We start from the raw sequence: 19,563 nt of genomic DNA, 5'->3' as shown, positions 1-19,563 counted from the left end.
TACACTGAAAGTCCCAGCATTTACAGCCAGGCCCTCAAAAGGCAGCTGGATGCCTTCCAGCTGCCAGATGGAGTGGTGTTGATCCAATATGTCGATGATATCCTTTTGGCGGCCGACACCACCCCGCTTGCAACGACAGCCACCGTCCAACTCCTACACTTTCTTGCAGAAAATGGCCATAAAGTCTCCAAAAAGAAGTTACAATTCTGCCAGCCACAAGTGACTTACCTAGGCCATCTCCTGTCCAAAGAAGGGAGGAAACTTACACCCGACCGAATCCAAACCATCCTAGACACCCCCGTCCCAAAAACGCAAAAGCAAGTCCGCTCCTTGGTTGGCCTAACCTCTTTTTGCAGACAGTGGTTACCTAACTTCAGCCTCATTGTAAAACCCCTACTTGCCCTATTAACCAAAGATGCCTCCTTCCCGCTCCCTTGGACCCCTGAGTGTCAAGCATCCTTTAAGGAATTGCGAGATGCCCTCTGTTCGGCGCCTGTCCTAGGAACCCCGGATTACTCCAAACCCTTCTCCCTCTTCACTCACGAAAGGGAGGGGTGTGCATTGTCTGTCCTAACACAATCAATTGGTCCTAAGCAGCGCCCTTGTGCCTACTTCTCCGCCACTCTTGATCCTGTAGCCAGAGCCTTACCTGCCTGCCTTCGAGCGGTAGCTGCCGCTGCCGTCTCTATCCGCCAGAGCGAAGGGATCGTACTTTCAAACTCTCTGACCGTGCTAGTACCCCATGCTGTCGACACCCTCCTGAACCAGACCAAGACTCAACACCTGACTAGCGCACGACTGACAGGGTACGAACTGACGCTACTTGCACCCCACATCACACTAAAGAGATGCACAACTTTGAATCCTGCCACATTGTTGCCCCTGCCTGAAAATGACCCCGACGTTCCCCCCATCCACGACTGTGTGACCCTCACGGACGAACAAACTAGGAGTAGAGTTGACCTCCGAGATACTGCTTTCACTGATCCCGATGGAGAGCTATGGGTAGACGGCTGATGCATCAAACTCCCAGATGGCACCACTTCAGCTGCCTATGCAGTCACGACAGCCCGGACAGTAGTTGAGACAGCCTGCATCACACAACGATCTGCCCAGGCAGCAGAGCTGATAGCCCTCACACGAGCATGCATCATAGCCACGGGGACCACCGCGAACATATACACAGACAGCCAGTATGCCTTCGGGGTGGTTCACCATTTTGGACTCCTGTGGAGGGAGAGGGGATTCCTGACGTCCCACGGCACCCCGATCCTCCACAGAGATCTAGTCTCCGCCCTGATTGAAGCAGTTCTCCTGCCCAAACGATTAGCGGTGATCAAATGTCAGGCACACAAAAGGGTGACAGACTTAGTCGGACAAGGGAATGCACTGGCCGACACCACTGCACGAACCACAGCTGAGAATAGGACGGTGACACGCATGTATGTGATCAGGTCACAAGCAGAGAAATGGAGTGACACAAGGGTAATGATCAGAGATATTCAGTCGACCAGCACCCCTCACGAACTGACTAAGTGGGCAAGGGTGGGTTTGAAAGACGAAGAGGGCTGCTGGCGAACGAAGGATGCAAACAAGTGGTTGCTGCCCGACTCATATCTGATCCCCATACTGACGATGGCACATTCCCCCGCACACATAGGATCTGCACCCATGATCGAGCTCATTTCCAAAGTCTGGCACAACGACAAAATCCCCGACTCAGCCAGACGCCTAGTCCAGCAGTGCCTTATCTGTCTGCAACACAACCCCGGGAAAGGAACTATGGTACCCCGGGGAGGGTTTGGGACCCCCAATCACCCCTTTGAGGTCCTTCAGATGGACTACATCCAACTAGAGAGATGCCAAAGCTTGAAGTATGTACTAGTCATCGTATGTGCCTTCAGCAAATGGGTAGAGGCCTATCCAACCCGTGACAACACTGCCATGACTACTGCCAAAGTACTACTGAAAGAATTCTTCCCTCGCTATGGCCTTTGTCGAATTTTATGGAGCGACAATGGCCCCCACTTCATAGCTGAGGTTATCCAACTAATCCTAAAGGGATTGGGGGTGAAGCAAAGGTTTCATGCGGTCTTCCACCCCCAATCCGCCGGTCTGGTGGAACGCCATAATGCCACACTGAAGTTAAAATTGTCAAAAATAGTGGCCACCACTGGACTTAACTGGCCGGATGCCCTCCCACTGGCCTTGTTATCAATGCGTTCCACTCCCACCAAGCACCACTTGACCCCCTACGAGGTCGTGTTTGGGCTACCGATGAATCTCTGGACTGCTCCCAAACCGACCTCCATTCATGACGTCCCAGACGTCCTACTATCTGATTATTTGTGCAAGTTAACTAAAACGTTGTCTGTCATTCATCAACAGGTGCAGCAGGCCATCCCCGATGCTTCCAGGGGCCCCGGCCACGACATCCAGCCGGGAGATTTCGTCCTAATACGAAATTTCCAGCGGACCAAGAGTCTGGAACCTCGGTGGACGGGCCCCTGGCAAGTGCTGATTACCACCCGAACGGCGCTTCGAGTGGAGGGGAAGAAGCACTGGCTGCACGCACATCACTGCCGGAAGGTCTCTGCAAGCTTGGCCACGACAGAAAACGTCAACACCCAAGAAGAGCTCCTGAACAAAGACCGACCGACATTGAACTGTTATCCCGATACTGAGGCACTCGAACTTGCAAAATTCTCTGATCCCACTGTGCCATCCAGAGAAGGGTATTTCCTGCGTCGAAAGGAGGGAGTTTCGGCTAAGTAGGCCACGGACTAAGTTGAATCTCAGAACGGTGACCTAAGCACAATCAAGGGTTACCGGGAGAGAAGCTAAACGAAGTCTGTGGTTCTGCCCACTACCGAGCCCCTTGAAAGTGATGGAAGCGCCAGATGAGAAGATGATGGAAGCGCCAGATAAGAAGATGATGGAAGCAACAGGAAATACCCACTATAGAAACCCAAAGACTGACAATTTGCACAAATCAAAGACAATAGCCCTCTTTATTGTCTTCCTCTTCTGCCTCCTCCTCATGACCTCCTTCTGGATTCTGGAGGAAAGCACACCGGCTCATGAGGCATTGCTACCTACTGCACAACCAACACCCCTGAAAGAGCATCACCTAGTCTCTCTGTCGCCTCAGCTGCGAGAAAGGCGCAGGGAATTCTGGAACAATTCTTTCGTGCAACTGTTGCACCAACACAACCTTGCCGCAAATGCTACGAACTGCTGGATCTGCGGGTTGCTCCCGCATGCCGCTGGACACTCCATCCCCTTCATCCCTTCTCCTTTCTCAGTTCACGGCTCCTGCCTCGCCTGGTTAATCCTCATGCAAGAGAGCCACAAGGACAACGCCACCTCCAGCCAGACGGTGTCGCACTTCTACTCTGGTTTCTGGCTGAACAAAACCGGAAAGACTTCTGCTGCCCTGTGTCCTGCGCTAACGGGCGCCACCTTCCTTAAAGATATTCCAGCCAAAGAACGAGTCGAAGTACAGGTGCTCCACAATCCAGCCAGGACCACCTTCTCTCATCTGCAAAAACAAACTACCGCTACTCTGACTGTGGCCCTGTCTGTTATCAATGTCACAGGTCTTGTGTGTCTCGAAGGCCATGGAACGCAGCTGGTGGGTCACAGTGCCTGCCGAATCACCAGAACATTGGACTCAGTTGACCCCCCCTCCTTTGTTGCTTCTCCGAATATGTACTTTGTGTGTGGCACCAAAGCTTACACCTGGCTCCCGAGAGGTTGGAAGGGCGCCTGTTACATTGCCTTCGTTCTTCCACCCACATATGTAGCCCCTGCCAACCATCACCAGCAGAGGCGTGCAGATGACATTGGACAAGCCGACTCCACCGGAGCACAGTTCCTAGATGCAGCAAAGGGACTTGTTCCTCTGTGGGGCCCAATGGCAAACAGCCGCGCTATCCGACACCTGACCCAGGCAGTAGAAACAACGATCAACATCGCGGCTGGCATCCTCGCTAACAACACGGCTGAGCTTCAAGCGGTCCGCCTTGTGACACTTCAAAACCGCCTTGTCCTAGACGTGGTCCTAGCCGACCGAGGAGGAGCATGCCGCATCATCGGATCTAGCTGCTGCACCTACGTGCCTGACAACTCGCCTTCACCAAGAACAAGAAGGATGGTCGCTTGGAAGCTGGTTTTGGGACACTTTGAAGGGTTGGGGCTGGAAGTTGTTTTCCTTCATACTGATACCTGTTGTGATATTATGTGGGTGTTGCTTGGGTGTCCAATGTCTACCCTCCTTGTGCAGTTTCGTTTCTAACTGTATGTGCCCAAAGACTTTGGACTTCCGAAATGAGCACATGAGTCCCCTCTATGAAGTAGAAATACGTGACCTTATGGGGATAAATCCGAACTGACAAGTTGGCGAGACATGTTAAAAGGGAGGACTGTGGAATTTTAGTTTACGAACTGAACATCATCTGCGCCAGCTTGTCACCCATGTACAACGTACACGACAACCATTTTAGGTATCATGGTCTCCCTGTCCACGATCGGTTGCCAGCGCGCCCCTCTGACCCAGCAAGCATCCTCCGCGCACCCTGGCTCCCCCTCCCTCCCTCTCATGAGCATGACCCTTCCGCATGACCCTGTCCTTGGGAGTCACGCCAGCGCCTGACCAGCACCTCCTCTCCTCCCATGAATGTCCCTCTGTTGATAAACCTTCCCTCTGCACTGGATTATCCACGCGGCATGAATACCACCCCTTTGATGACCCCTCACCCCGTGTCCGACTGTCCACACAGGTCCGAGGCCATTGCCTAAGCCGGGAGATACCATTTACTGCCCCTCATTGTATGGAATCGCCCCTCTTCAAAGGACACACTGTTGATCAGGGCCTCCCCACCCCCTGGGATATGATCAAGCGCACACATCCTAAGACTTGGCGAAACACTCAGCTGCGTGATGACCCCCTCCTCTTATCAGCAGGTTGAGGACCTCTATTGTGAAGGTATATGGGGGTGGGATTGACACGAGGATTACGGGGATGTGTCTTTCCTTGTTGTTCACAATGTTCTGATTGTAATAACGAAAGGTCACATGCCATAAACCAGTGTATAAGAGGCCAGGCCTCCGAGAGGCTGTTAGAGCACCTCGAGACGATACCTTGTTGTCCGATCTGATGTGTTCTGCTCCGTCGGAATAAAACTTCTGTTTCCTGCCTTCTGGTCTCCGGCGCCTGCCTCATTGCTTGGTAATTTGAATGGTATAAGGGCGGTTAGCGCCGGGCACATCTTGAAAAAGGTCATAGCCCTACCTTTTTCCACATGATGACGATTTGGGCGGAGATTGGGCTAAGGCTAAGGGGTCCAGTGACGACCTTCTGGCGATGGCGAGGTCTTGTGACACCGTTCGCTCTAGAAGGGATATGCTTTGATTGATGACTTTGTTAGTCCTCGCAATAAAACGGTCAATAGGGCCAGTGGGCAAAGCGTTGGTCATAGCTGTCTTACTTCTAGTCCCCCGGGTCATGATGGATAAATCCAGGACTCTTCCTAGTGGGTTACGTTAAGTCTACTGGCTGTAACAACAGTTGGTTAGATGAAATTACCTGGATCGTCGAGAAATGTGAAGCTTGGTAGAAGAACCACGGGGAATGGCCCAGCCCAGCCTGGAACAGTCTAGAACGGGCTAAAACAGGCCCGCTTTTGGCCCGGGCTCCGCCCGGCGTCCCACGAGATGGGTCTGATGCGGTTTTAAGGCGCCGCCTGGCGCTCCCAGGTGACACGGACCCCAGCAAGGGCTTCTGGGGGATGTAGTTTGCCCCTCGCCGGTCTCCTCTCGGCGACCCTGCTCTAGCTAGAATCAGAGCACCTGGGCAGCGGGAGACAGGCGGGCGGGTCCGTGGCAGCAATAAGGGGTCCGGAGAAGTCCGCAGTAGACTCGGGACAAAACAGAGCAATGGCAGCAAGGGCAGTAAAAGATCCCCCACTCGATGGGGCTGATGCGGTTTTAAGGCGCCGCCTGGCGCTCCCAGGTGACACGGACCCCAGCAAGGGCTTCTGGGGGATGTAGTTCGCCCCTCGCCGGTCTCCTCTCGGCGGCCCCGCTCTAGCTAGAATCTGAGCAGCCGGGCAGCGGGAGACAGGAGGGCGGGTCCGTGGCAGCAATCAGGGGTCCGGAGAAGTCCGCAGTAGACTCGGGACAAAACAGAGCAACGGCAGCAAGGGCAGTAAAAGATCAAAATTCAAAATATCACATGTAAAAATCTGCTGGCACTGCTTACGTAAAAACTGCTGGGGCCAATATGCCCAGAATTTTGGTTCTAAATGCAGTGACCATGGTGGAACTGTAGAACACTTGACTGTTTACAACACCTTTGTAAGACGAACGCCTGCTGTTACGTGTAGTTTAATTAATATAATGTTCGACAACTTTTTTTTCTTCTTGTATTCTTTAAATTTATCTTGCATATGTTGTTGAGTTTGTGTGTGTTTTTGTAGTTGTGTCAGTGGGTGAATGCAAGGAGTCGTCAGTGGATGGATGACTGGATGCATGAGTAAGAAGATGAGTGGCAAAGTGCATGAGGGATGGGTTATCGAGTGACTAAACCCATCAGTGACACAAAAGACATGTTCATTCATAAGCCTAAACCACTGGCATTGAAAATGCTTGTTTGTTTAGCTATCTGCAATCATCTACATGTTTCCTGTAAAGGGTAGTTTCTGCCCGCCTTTTCCTGTTGAAACAGTTCTATAAAGGAAGTTCATTTTAGTAGCGTTTAAAGGGGAGTTTTATGGAGCGGTGGAAGTCATTGAAATCCTGGTGGAAATGTTTCAGGCAGTGCTTGCTTCCTGCCCAAGTGATAAATAAAGCATCTGTAAAAAGGAAACATGCCAGAGATTTGTGCTGTTGCTCTTTCGAAAGTTCTCATCCCGGCTGGCCATACACAAGCTTAGGATGCACACGTAGAATCAAGAAGGAGAATTATATCCTGCCACTAAAATGCATACTTTTGTCTGACTTATATATTGTTTTTCAGCACATGCCATATTATACTACTTTGTAGAGCCACAAAGTAGCAAGGAATTGAACACTCACTGATAAAATATGCAGTGATCTGCAGTGCACAGGGTTGAATCCCAGCAGAGCTCACAGGCCTTCCATATTTAGGAGGTTGGTAAATTGATTTTCTTTAAATCAGGTAATAGTAGCACCTGCTATTCACAGCGCTTATAAATAGCAGATTTGTGGGATGAAACACAATCTAAAAATCCACTTATTATCATAAGCAAGCTGGTGCATGATGCACTGTAAGCCCTAGTGCAGAATAAGTCACTATGTGGCCCATTAAAAATGAACATATAAACACAACATTTAGGCTAATGCATGTCCTTGATTTGTGACTTGGTTGAAATTCATGTGCTGTTGCTTTACGTTCACATCTAAGACAAAGTATATCTTTGCTGTTTCAGTATAGTGCTGGGTTGACATGACTTGGACTTTGTCGAAAGCACTGTTAAACTTTGATATGGTCTCGTAGCTCTGTTGACTGTTGAATAGTATGGTAAGTGTTGGATAGTGAAGGGGTTAAAATGACTATTCTAACTCCAGGGGGGTGTAATAGTAGGGTAAGTGTTGGATAGTGTAGGGTTAAAAATTACTATTCTAACTCCAGGGGGGTGTAATAGTAGGGTAAGTGCTGGATAGTGTAGGGGTAAAAATTGCTATTCTAACTCCAGGGGGTTTAATTAAAATACCTTTAATTTTAAATATTTAATTTAAATAAAATTAAATTAATATATTCAAATGTATTATAATAAATTAAATTATAATTATTTGAAGAAAATTAATAAAAAAATAAATTATTATTATTTTAATTAAATACTTACCCATACTTACGTTGTAATAGCATGCGTTGTAATAGGATCTGCGTTGTCATGGCACGCATTGTAATGGCATGCGTTGTAATGGATCTTGCGTTGTAAAAGTTGCGTTGTGATGGTAGTGCGTTGTAAAAGTTGCATTGTGATGGTTGTTTCCCGGCACTAACACGGGGGGGATTTTGGCAATAAAATAATTTATTCCATAATTTCGCTGCGAAGCGTTTCGCCAAAAACTGCCTTGATCACCCAGTGATCACTCCATGTATTGCGTGCATTAAATTAAGAACAGCAGGGTGACCCGATCACATGACCAGAAGTCTTGCAGTGGATATGGAAGACAGACTTTCATGTCGGCACATCAAAACAGTTACATTCACTTGTCTTATTTGTGCATTTACAGGGGGGTGCTCAGTAGATTTGGCAATATATTGATAGTCAAGTTCATAATAATAAAAAATATAAAATATATAACAATTAAAATTTCATTGTTATCTATTTACATGATTGAGTTATAAAGTGCATTTGCGTCAGCACATTGTCTACCAGATTACAGCATGATTGTTTACACACACAATTTGATGCATATATATGTTTATACATACATATATATACATATATATATATATATATATATATATATATATATATATATATATATATATATATATATATATGTATATATATATATATATATGTATATACATATATATATATATATATATATATATATATATATATATATATATATATATATATATATATATATATATATATATATATATATATATATATATATATATATATATATATATTGCCAAACTCCCACCAACGCAGGAAATGGAGTCGCACACCAGCGGATTGCCAAACAGGTAATTTTATTCACTTTGCGGGGCGTTCTCCTGACGCGTTTCGTCCACCATTGGACTTTTTCAAAGGAACCCCTTTACACCATTGCTGCTGCCAAACCACAGGTGATTGCCACAGTTGCATTTATTGACCCCCAGTGGTCAAGACCTCCAATGGTCATGTCGTCATATTGCAAGGCATGCTGGATCCTGTAGTTTTGGCAGTAGTAGTTTCTCTGCCCTCCATTAGGCGGTGTTAATTTAAAAGTGTCTGTTGGTTCCGCGTTGCTGTAGGCGAACCCTTTTCAGTCCGCTTCCAGAGTCAAACCGATGCCGGTCATCGGTGGCAACCGCTTTCCCTTACGTGTGTCACGACCAAGAAGAGATGGTTCAAATCGGGAAAGCCTCTGGCGCGCTTGCTGACTGTGCGTCCTCCCGCGGCAGAACCACGCCGCCAAACATTGCCAAACTCCCACCAACGCAGGAAATGGAGTCGCACACCAGCGGATTGCCAAACAGGTAATTTTATTCACTTTGCGGGGCGTTCTCCTGACGCGTTTCGTCCACCATTGGACTTTTTCAAAGGAACCCCTTTACACCATTGCTGCTGCCAAACCACAGGTGATTGCCACAGTTGCATTTATTGACCCCCAGTGGTCAAGACCTCCAATGGTCATGTCGTCATATTGCAAGGCATGCTGGATCCTGTAGTTTTGGCAGTGGTAGTTTCTCTGCCCTCCATTAGGCGGTGTTAATTTAAAAGTGTCTGTTGGTTCCGCGTTGCTGTAGGCGAACCCTTTTCAGTCCGCTTCCAGAGTCAAACCGATGCCGGTCATCGGTGGCAACCGCTTTCCCTTACGTGTGTCACGACCAAGAAGAGATGGTTCAAATCGGGAAAGCCTCTGGCGCGCTTGCTGACTGTGCGTCCTCCCGCGGCAGAACCACGCCGCCAAACATTGCCAAACTCCCACCAACGCAGGAAATGGAGTCGCACACCAGCGGATTGCCAAACAGGTAATTTTATTCACTTTGCGGGGCGTTCTCCTGACGCGTTTCGTCCACCATTGGACTTTTTCAAAGGAACCCCTTTACACCATTGCTGCTGCCAAACCACAGGTGATTGCCACAGTTGCATTTATTGACCCCCAGTGGTCAAGACCTCCAATGGTCATGTCGTCATATTGCAAGGCATGCTGGATCCTGTAGTTTTGGCAGTAGTAGTTTCTCTGCCCTCCATTAGGCGGTGTTAATTTAAAAGTGTCTGTTGGTTCCGCGTTGCTGTAGGCGAACCCTTTTCAGTCCGCTTCCAGAGTCAAACCGATGCCGGTCATCGGTGGCAACCGCTTTCCCTTACGTGTGTCACGACCAAGAAGAGATGGTTCAAATCGGGAAAGCCTCTGGCGCGCTTGCTGACTGTGCGTCCTCCCGCGGCAGAACCACGCCGCCAAACATTGCCAAACTCCCACCAACGCAGGAAATGGAGTCGCACACCAGCGGATTGCCAAACAGGTAATTTTATTCACTTTGCGGGGCGTTCTCCTGACGCGTTTCGTCCACCATTGGACTTTTTCAAAGGAACCCCTTTACACCATTGCTGCTGCCAAACCACAGGTGATTGCCACAGTTGCATTTATTGACCCCCAGTGGTCAAGACCTCCAATGGTCATGTCGTCATATTGCAAGGCATGCTGGATCCTGTAGTTTTGGCAGTAGTAGTTTCTCTGCCCTCCATTAGGCGGTGTTAATTTAAAAGTGTCTGTTGGTTCCGCGTTGCTGTAGGCGAACCCTTTTCAGTCCGCTTCCAGAGTCAAACCGATGCCGGTCATCGGTGGCAACCGCTTTCCCTTACGTGTGTCACGACCAAGAAGAGATGGTTCAAATCGGGAAAGCCTCTGGCGCGCTTGCTGACTGTGCGTCCTCCCGCGGCAGAACCACGCCGCCAAACATTGCCAAACTCCCACCAACGCAGGAAATGGAGTCGCACACCAGCGGATTGCCAAACAGGTAATTTTATTCACTTTGCGGGGCGTTCTCCTGACGCGTTTCGTCCACCATTGGACTTTTTCAAAGGAACCCCTTTACACCATTGCTGCTGCCAAACCACAGGTGATTGCCACAGTTGCATTTATTGACCCCCAGTGGTCAAGACCTCCAATGGTCATGTCGTCATATTGCAAGGCATGCTGGATCCTGTAGTTTTGGCAGTAGTAGTTTCTCTGCCCTCCATTAGGCGGTGTTAATTTAAAAGTGTCTGTTGGTTCCGCGTTGCTGTAGGCGAACCCTTTTCAGTCCGCTTCCAGAGTCAAACCGATGCCGGTCATCGGTGGCAACCGCTTTCCCTTACGTGTGTCACGACCAAGAAGAGATGGTTCAAATCGGGAAAGCCTCTGGCGCGCTTGCTGACTGTGCGTCCTCCCGCGGCAGAACCACGCCGCCAAACATTGCCAAACTCCCACCAACGCAGGAAATGGAGTCGCACACCAGCGGATTGCCAAACAGGTAATTTTATTCACTTTGCGGGGCGTTCTCCTGACGCGTTTCGTCCACCATTGGACTTTTTCAAAGGAACCCCTTTACACCATTGCTGCTGCCAAACCACAGGTGATTGCCACAGTTGCATTTATTGACCCCCAGTGGTCAAGACCTCCAATGGTCATGTCGTCATATTGCAAGGCATGCTGGATCCTGTAGTTTTGGCAGTGGTAGTTTCTCTGCCCTCCATTAGGCGGTGTTAATTTAAAAGTGTCTGTTGGTTCCGCGTTGCTGTAGGCGAACCCTTTTCAGTCCGCTTCCAGAGTCAAACCGATGCCGGTCATCGGTGGCAACCGCTTTCCCTTACGTGTGTCACGACCAAGAAGAGATGGTTCAAATCGGGAAAGCCTCTGGCGCGCTTGCTGACTGTGCGTCCTCCCGCGGCAGAACCACGCCGCCAAACATTGCCAAACTCCCACCAACGCAGGAAATGGAGTCGCACACCAGCGGATTGCCAAACAGGTAATTTTATTCACTTTGCGGGGCGTTCTCCTGACGCGTTTCGTCCACCATTGGACTTTTTCAAAGGAACCCCTTTACACCATTGCTGCTGCCAAACCACAGGTGATTGCCACAGTTGCATTTATTGACCCCCAGTGGTCAAGACCTCCAATGGTCATGTCGTCATATTGCAAGGCATGCTGGATCCTGTAGTTTTGGCAGTAGTAGTTTCTCTGCCCTCCATTAGGCGGTGTTAATTTAAAAGTGTCTGTTGGTTCCGCGTTGCTGTAGGCGAACCCTTTTCAGTCCGCTTCCAGAGTCAAACCGATGCCGGTCATCGGTGGCAACCGCTTTCCCTTACGTGTGTCACGACCAAGAAGAGATGGTTCAAATCGGGAAAGCCTCTGGCGCGCTTGCTGACTGTGCGTCCTCCCGCGGCAGAACCACGCCGCCAAACATTGCCAAACTCCCACCAACGCAGGAAATGGAGTCGCACACCAGCGGATTGCCAAACAGGTAATTTTATTCACTTTGCGGGGCGTTCTCCTGACGCGTTTCGTCCACCATTGGACTTTTTCAAAGGAACCCCTTTACACCATTGCTGCTGCCAAACCACAGGTGATTGCCACAGTTGCATTTATTGACCCCCAGTGGTCAAGACCTCCAATGGTCATGTCGTCATATTGCAAGGCATATATATATACACCTACACACACAAATATATTTGTATGTGTGTGTTTGTGTATCTGCCTTTATAGTTATATATGTATGTAGGTATATATAATATGTAGTTGACATTGACTCCACAGAAACCTGTCAAGCATTTCAGAGGAACCAACTTAAAATATGGACTGTACTCAAGTTCTGTTACCATTCAGAGGCATTGATCTCACATGCAGTTAAATTCGCACAACCTGGTCTCCCTTAACTGCATACACTTTGGCCTCATACATAACTAGCCCAACCTAAGCCCCATCAACCTTTAATCCTCAAAGTAGGAGCAATGAATAACTCTTTTTAGCCTGGCTGACGTTTTTGAGTCATCAATTTAATATGTTACTGAAGCTGACCTTAAGCTGCCCTTCCTTCTGATGGACAACAGCAAAGTTTGTTACAACCAACATCCCAAATGTTCTGCTGCTACAGGGGCACTGATCTAACGTATAATTAACTGTGCCCGAGCTATATAAGGTGACTGACTGTACACCCAACCTACTGTCTACCTAGAGACACAGAGGAGCCATTTCTCAACAAGATACGTGTCCAAGCTTTCCACAGGAACTGATCACAATCATCTGCGAACGCCCGCGTTGTAAAATCTCGCTGGGAGATGGTCTAGCTTTGGATTTTCCTCACTCGTACTTGCCAACTTAACATTGGTGAGCTTGAGCAAGTAAAACCTCCGCTCCACAAAGTTTTTTGGAACTCCGTGTGCTTTGCAGAGTGCAGAAAATTCCGCAAACTCTGCGAATGCAGCAGAGTTCACTGACCAGACCTATTTATGACCTCACATATTACATCACTCATGATATGTTAAATGACCTCGGTGAGAACATCATAGTCCAGCAGAGGATCAGCATTTTTCACAGGTTAAAATTACTTTATAATACACTACAATTCCTAGTATGGTACCACCAACAAATGGTTTATATTGTGACTGTGATTACCTTTTAAATGGGCTTCTTTTCGTGAGCCTCAAAAACAAGCTTCCACTACATGCACTTCAATGGCTGCTACAACATTTTGTCCCTGTTGTGGCCATACAATCAGCCTCACCCCACATGCCCTTGGGGACAGGGTGTGTTCACCCATTTTATATTCATTTTGAGAGCATATTTGGACACCAATAGTCCAGATATATCTAACCTTTGAACATTTTAACCCCTTAATACCCACCGAGCACCCTACTTAATAGCAGCATTCTTGAAAATGGCTAAATGGATTTACACCAATTAATGAAAGAAGGTTTTCCGAGTAAAGTTCTAATTTTCTGCCAAATTTGATGTATTCAGCCATTTTTCCTATACCACATTCTAAAAATTCCTAAGGGTATTAACATTTGAAATCAACATTTTAGGACCCCCTTGCCCTTTTTCTTGGCCCCAGCTTTACGTTTCATGTCGAAAGAATTATTAGTGAAACACAAAATGCTCTTCCTATGGAAACTCTGGACTAACTACATCTGCCAGAGTGTAATCTATCTATCTATATATATATATATGTATGTATGTATATATACATATATACATACATACATATATATATATATACATACATACATTATATATATATACATATATATATATATATATTTATATATATATATATGTATATATATATATATATTTATATATATATATATATATATATATATATATATATATATATATATATATATATATATATATATATATATATATATATATATATATATATATATATATATATATAACCTACCTACTGGCAGTCGCCAGTAGGAAGTTATAGTTAAGACCTAGTTTACAAACTTTGGCGCCGTTTTTACAAATCGTCACAATATTTTCCACAATAGTTGCGCAATATGCTTAGTTCTTGTAATGTTTTGGAGTGATCCAAAAAGCGGGGGCTGAGAAAAAGTGGGGGCGTCAAAGTGTATTTCCCATGCAATTTCCCTTAGGGATTTTGAACACGACTGCTGCCCGAACTGCTGGACATACTTACACCAAACATGGCTGAGATGTAGCTGTTGGTCCAGAAAGAACCTTTTTTGTAGTTTGGGGTAAATCCATTCAGCAGTTGCAGATTTATTAAAGATAAAAGAGATATAGATATCTAGAGACGAAACCCCTCTGCAGACCCGAAAGATCTTGTGATGAGATATGAATGGCTGCAAGCACAACCAGGAAGTTTTGATAGCCATTTTGGGACTCGGACTCAGCCGAGTCCCAAAGAAAGAGAAACAAAAAAAAGAAGGAAGCAGGGTAAGAATACACTGACCCCCCTAAGCCAGGTGGTGGCGTCCCCTAGGGACCCGGCAGGACCACAAAGCATTTTGTTTTCTTAATTTTGCCACAAAATCGCAGGTGGATCCACAAATTGGTGGCGAAATTGGGCTAGGTTCCGGGGCAAAATTAAATTAATATATTGGGAAGAGGGGGTGCACATTTTCTTTCAATATGCATTTTGGCATGCGGAGACTCCTGGAACCATGTTGGAAGATCTTTTTCTTGAAGATAACACAATTTAAACTTCTGAAGGTTCAATGATAGGGAGTGCTGGAGGTATCAGAGATGGTGTTGTTTACAGACTTCCCTGCTGACTCCTGTATCATGTAGCCGGTTGAGTTTCTGCTCTGGAAGTCTAGGTTACGCGTTGGGCTTTATCACAGTTGGCCACCCTTCTGTAACCATAACTGTTCTCAAAAGTAAAGAGCTCCAATCACAGTGCTGTTTTTGGGGGAGCCCTATTGTTCTACCGCCAAGTCTGGTTGCTGTGTACCTTTAAAACATTAAATTAGAGCTCTTTGCTCAGTTGCGTGTGATGTATCTTGTTTTGGGGCTGACTGTGGAGGGGCTGAGCTTCCATTGGTGCAGTAGGTGCAGTGGCACCAGGGCTGAAAAGTGTGATGGGCCCTTGATAGTGGCTACGCTACTCTGGTTGCTGCTGCTCTCTCTCGAGGGGCCAAATATCTCAGGTCATTCTGCACTACATTGGCTGAGATCACCTCTCAGATGTGCCCTTTGGTTAAACACATGCACAGACAGCACTCTCGCCTGCAGATTACTGGGGCTGAATTCCCAGGCCGCTCTTTCACCAGCCTTTAAATTACATGTTTGCCAGGCAGCACTGCAGGTCCAGACTGTTTGATAGGGGGGGGGGGGAGAGGGCAGTGAGCTTGGAGAAGCAACTGCATTTGGGGAAGAGGATTTCACATAGCAGAACCAATGTCAGGACTCGTCTCTCACACAAACTGAGCCCAGCGAGCTGGTGGTGGTAGCAGGGGCGGCTCTAGGCTCATGGTGGCCCTGGGCAGGGAGCGTAGTTAGGGGGCCCCGGAAGAGGGGGTCCGGGTGGGGCGGAACCCCCCAGAGCTCAGGAAGGTGTTTGGAAGTGGACCACCAAATCCCTGCCAGGGGCCGCCACGCACATATGTATCCATCCTCAGAGGATTATTATATTAAGGATATATATTGGCGTGGTGGCCCCTGGGGTTTGGTGGCCCTGTGCAGGTGCACAGCTTGCACATGCCTAAGGCCGCCCCTGGCGGTAGACTGCTCAAAGAAACTATCGTCTCATGTGCTGATTAATGAAAGAGCCATTTAAATTTAAGAACGAGCTGTTGAGGTTCTTTTTTACAGTAAAGTCCATCATGGCTGTAAAAACTTTCTTGAAAACAATAATGGGTAGAATTCTACATATTTGCATATAAAAACATTAAACCGTCGTTGGTGCATTCCTCAAACGCAATCCGTGATTGTCCGGAAACGTTCATTTAAAGATAGGACTGTTGGCATTCTGCAGCACACATAGAAATGCTTTGAGGGATTGTTTTTGTGCAAGAAGGTATGCCTGCCTGCACAAAACATTTCTCCTTGTAATGCAGGCACCCTTGCCAGCTGTTCCCAAACTGAAGTAATCACTTATTAAATTTAATAAGGTAACCGTATGTCATTCCATTATAAAGCTAGACTTGTTGCAGTGAAAAAATTACTTTGGTGGGTTTCACTGCCAGGACATATAAAACATAAGTACATATGTGCTACTTATAAAAATATCATGCACCCTGCCCAATATTCATTTATGGCCTTTTTTAGGGTGACTTATTAGTAATAACCGCGGCGCAAATTCCACCGCGATGTGGTGGTTTGAACGAGTGGATTGGGCCGCGTCGGCCAACGACATGCGCAGCACTCCCGAGGAGGTGCTCGCGATGGCTGTTGGCCAACACGTGCAGCAAAGGGGATAAAATGGAAGGTTTAGGCCTGGCAAAGGCTTTATTTCGCCAGGTCGAAAAGGTAGTTTAAAACTGCATTGCAGGGGGCAGTATAGGCCCTAGACATCTTTTACAAGGTTACTTAGTTGGATGGCACAATGAGTGCTGCAGCCCATTTGTAGCATTTAATTTCCAGGCGCTGAATACCGTTTACTATGGACTTCAAGGTAAACTAAATGAGACAATTAGGAGTATACCCACTGGCCATGTTTGGAAGGGAGAGCACAAGCACTTCCCCCCTCTTTAACAGGACTGAAGTGCGCAGAGCCCTAATGCCAGCAGATGTGTTCAGCAAAAACAGGGTAGTGAAGATAAAAAATCTGGGGAATAACCACGCAAACGATGATCATTTCCGACAGACTATATTTCTTGCCAAGAAGGTGTTGAAGTTTGCGTGTTGAGATTACTTTTATCCGGTTCACTAAGTCATAAATAGGATGTTTTTAACTGAAGCCTACTGTATGTTGGGTACGTGTTGCGTGGTTTGTTATTGTATTTTTTTTAATAATCCAAACATAAGTTTAGGTGCTTATTTTTATTTCATTAAATAAATTGGTGGATATGAATACTCTCTCTTCTTTGTGCTACTCAGCCTTGTCTATGCTCTTTCATTTTACATACCAGCTCCTTGCGCCATGAGGATCCTATGGTTGGCGAACATTCGCTTTCTTTACTATTATTATTTATTATCTGTATATATGCGTTTGATAAACTTTTAACTCTCCTTCGTATTATCCTTCGATATCAGTTTCTGGAATGGGGCTTCAGATTTCATTGCAGTGATAGTGAATAGTACATTAATTACTTCCATGTTTCCTGGTGTGTCTAGGGCTTATTCAATGAACAAACCTGGGTAAATTGTTCTTCTCTTTCCAATGGTGATAAATAAAGAAAACATGGGTAAAAACACAGCTACATGCCCCTAAAACTCCTCTACATATTCCACCACACCGCGCCACTGCTCGTCAGTGGTCCACATTAACCAGAATTGTTCGCACAAGGAATTCAAATAGCTAATTACCTATCAATTCCTACAAATATGCTGGTTCACTCCATTCGGATAGCAGTCAATCTGGGTAGGTTTCTTCATCTTTTTGTATCTGAGATTGAACAGGACTCATGACATGTCTTCTGCCTAACATGGATTCCCTTCTGCTTCTCGTTGCGATCGGAGCCTGTTTGAAACTTTGACAGGGAGCATTTGGCAATCCCAGACAGGTACTTACACCGACGCTTTACGCTGTATGGGTATAGAGAAACCCCTGTTCAGCTATCTCTCTGGCTCCTTATGGGATTGCTAGGCATGACCATTTTCCGCATAGCAGAAATGTCTCAAGATGCCCTTCGTGGATTACACAGAGCTTTGTTGTGCTCAGCGAGTCCTCATGCATCTTGTATTTTGCCTTTTTGCCTGAGATACTAGGACCGGGGCATGTGGGATACACACTGCTTGCCTGCTGGACATTTGCATCCTAGAGTCCGATGTATTCTGAAAACAAAGTCCTGGCCCAGAGGAGACTTCTGACCGTGTGGACGAAAGCCAATTTCAACAGTTTGCAATTGGACAGACTCACGGGGGACGGCGATCACAGGGACCAATCCAAACTTAACAATTCACCTTTTTAGGACTTTTGTACTTTTTCTAGACAGAAAAATATATTTTTGCGTTCATTTTAGAGGCTGAGTGAAACAGGGGACCAATCTCCTGAAATGTTTGCTTGACTCAGGAAGAGCATTGTCCATCTCAGAGCGTTTCTGAACTTGCAACTCCATACGTCAGTATTCCCGGAAACTGCAGGTGAAGGTCATGAAGCCATGATAGGCTACAAGTCTCTGGCAGTGCCTGTTGATGAGAATTGAACACCATCATCTCTATAAAATACTGGTTGGGGTTCTGCATTTCTTAAAACTATCAGGAACTGGAGCCACCTTAGTCCCTCAGAGCATTTTCTGCAATATCTCTTCCACTCGCCGATGGCTCTAACTCACGTGTCCAACCATTCTGAACTCTTCTCAGATATGTCCTTTAGCTTCTTCCTGCTGGGCACCTTCTTGCTCCATAGCTTTTCTAAATGTAAACAAAAAATCTTTAGACAGACCAAATTGCCTGCTTCAGGGTGGCCGCATTCCTTTCTGGGTTGGCCTCAAAAAAGATCTGATTTGCAAAGAAAATTCGAAATTTTCTGCTGCATATGCAACTCTTCTAGTTGAAGCAAATTTCTGACTTTCTTTGAAGTCACATAAAATTTCTGGGAGGGACTCTAGGGCTGCTGCAACTTCCCGCAAGTATTTTGGTGAGTAAACACTTTTGTATTTGAAAATGTTCCCTGTATCTGTAGGTCTGAAAATGTAGAGGTGAGGCCACAGTTCATTTGCACCGAATATATTTTTTATCCCCATTGTTAAAGAATTACCCCTCAGGGTTAAAGCAGCAGTGCTATGTTCACAATAAATTTGGGGTGTTTTCTCTCCTTTCCTACCTATAAACAGTGTTAACAGTGCGTCCCACTAAGGGCCCAATTACGAACCTGGTGGTCCGAGGTCCACCAGACTAGTGGAGGCGGGTGGTGGATGTCCAGCCACTGCTGCACTAGTGCTCCGACCACCCTATTACAACTAGGGTGATCGGACTGCCATGGGACCGCCGCCACCGCCGCCAGGGAACCGCTGTTCCCTGGCGGTTCCCTGGCAGTATAGAGACAGCAATATACTTGGCGGGACCGCCAATGTCCTGCCAAACATATTATGAGTTTCCTCTCTTCCACTGTTTTCTTGGTGGCTCCTCCTCCATGGAAACTGTGGCAGAGTGGAAACAAAGGGGGGCCTTCAGTGCCCCCTTGAGCCTCTGGGCTCTGGGGTGCACTGGGGTACGTGCAGTGGGGCACAAGAAGTGCCCCCTGTGTGCATGCAC

The 19,563-nt window shown here is 46.9% G+C and overlaps 1 protein-coding gene across 2 annotated transcripts in view; it reads left to right on the top strand.

The window, feature by feature from the left end:
- ERG (ETS transcription factor ERG) overlaps positions 1-19,563 on the top strand; it is a 454,845-nt gene that overhangs the window by 222,117 nt on the left and 213,165 nt on the right. The gene's annotated exons all lie outside the window — the stretch shown is intronic.

Source organism: Lissotriton vulgaris, chromosome 8 (assembly GCF_964263255.1).
Source record: "Lissotriton vulgaris chromosome 8, aLisVul1.2, whole genome shotgun sequence".
In the NCBI taxonomy this organism is placed as follows: domain Eukaryota; kingdom Metazoa; phylum Chordata; class Amphibia; order Caudata; family Salamandridae; genus Lissotriton; species Lissotriton vulgaris.
The sequence above is the reverse complement of the archived record's forward strand: the minus strand, read 5'-3'. Positions and strand labels throughout refer to the sequence as shown.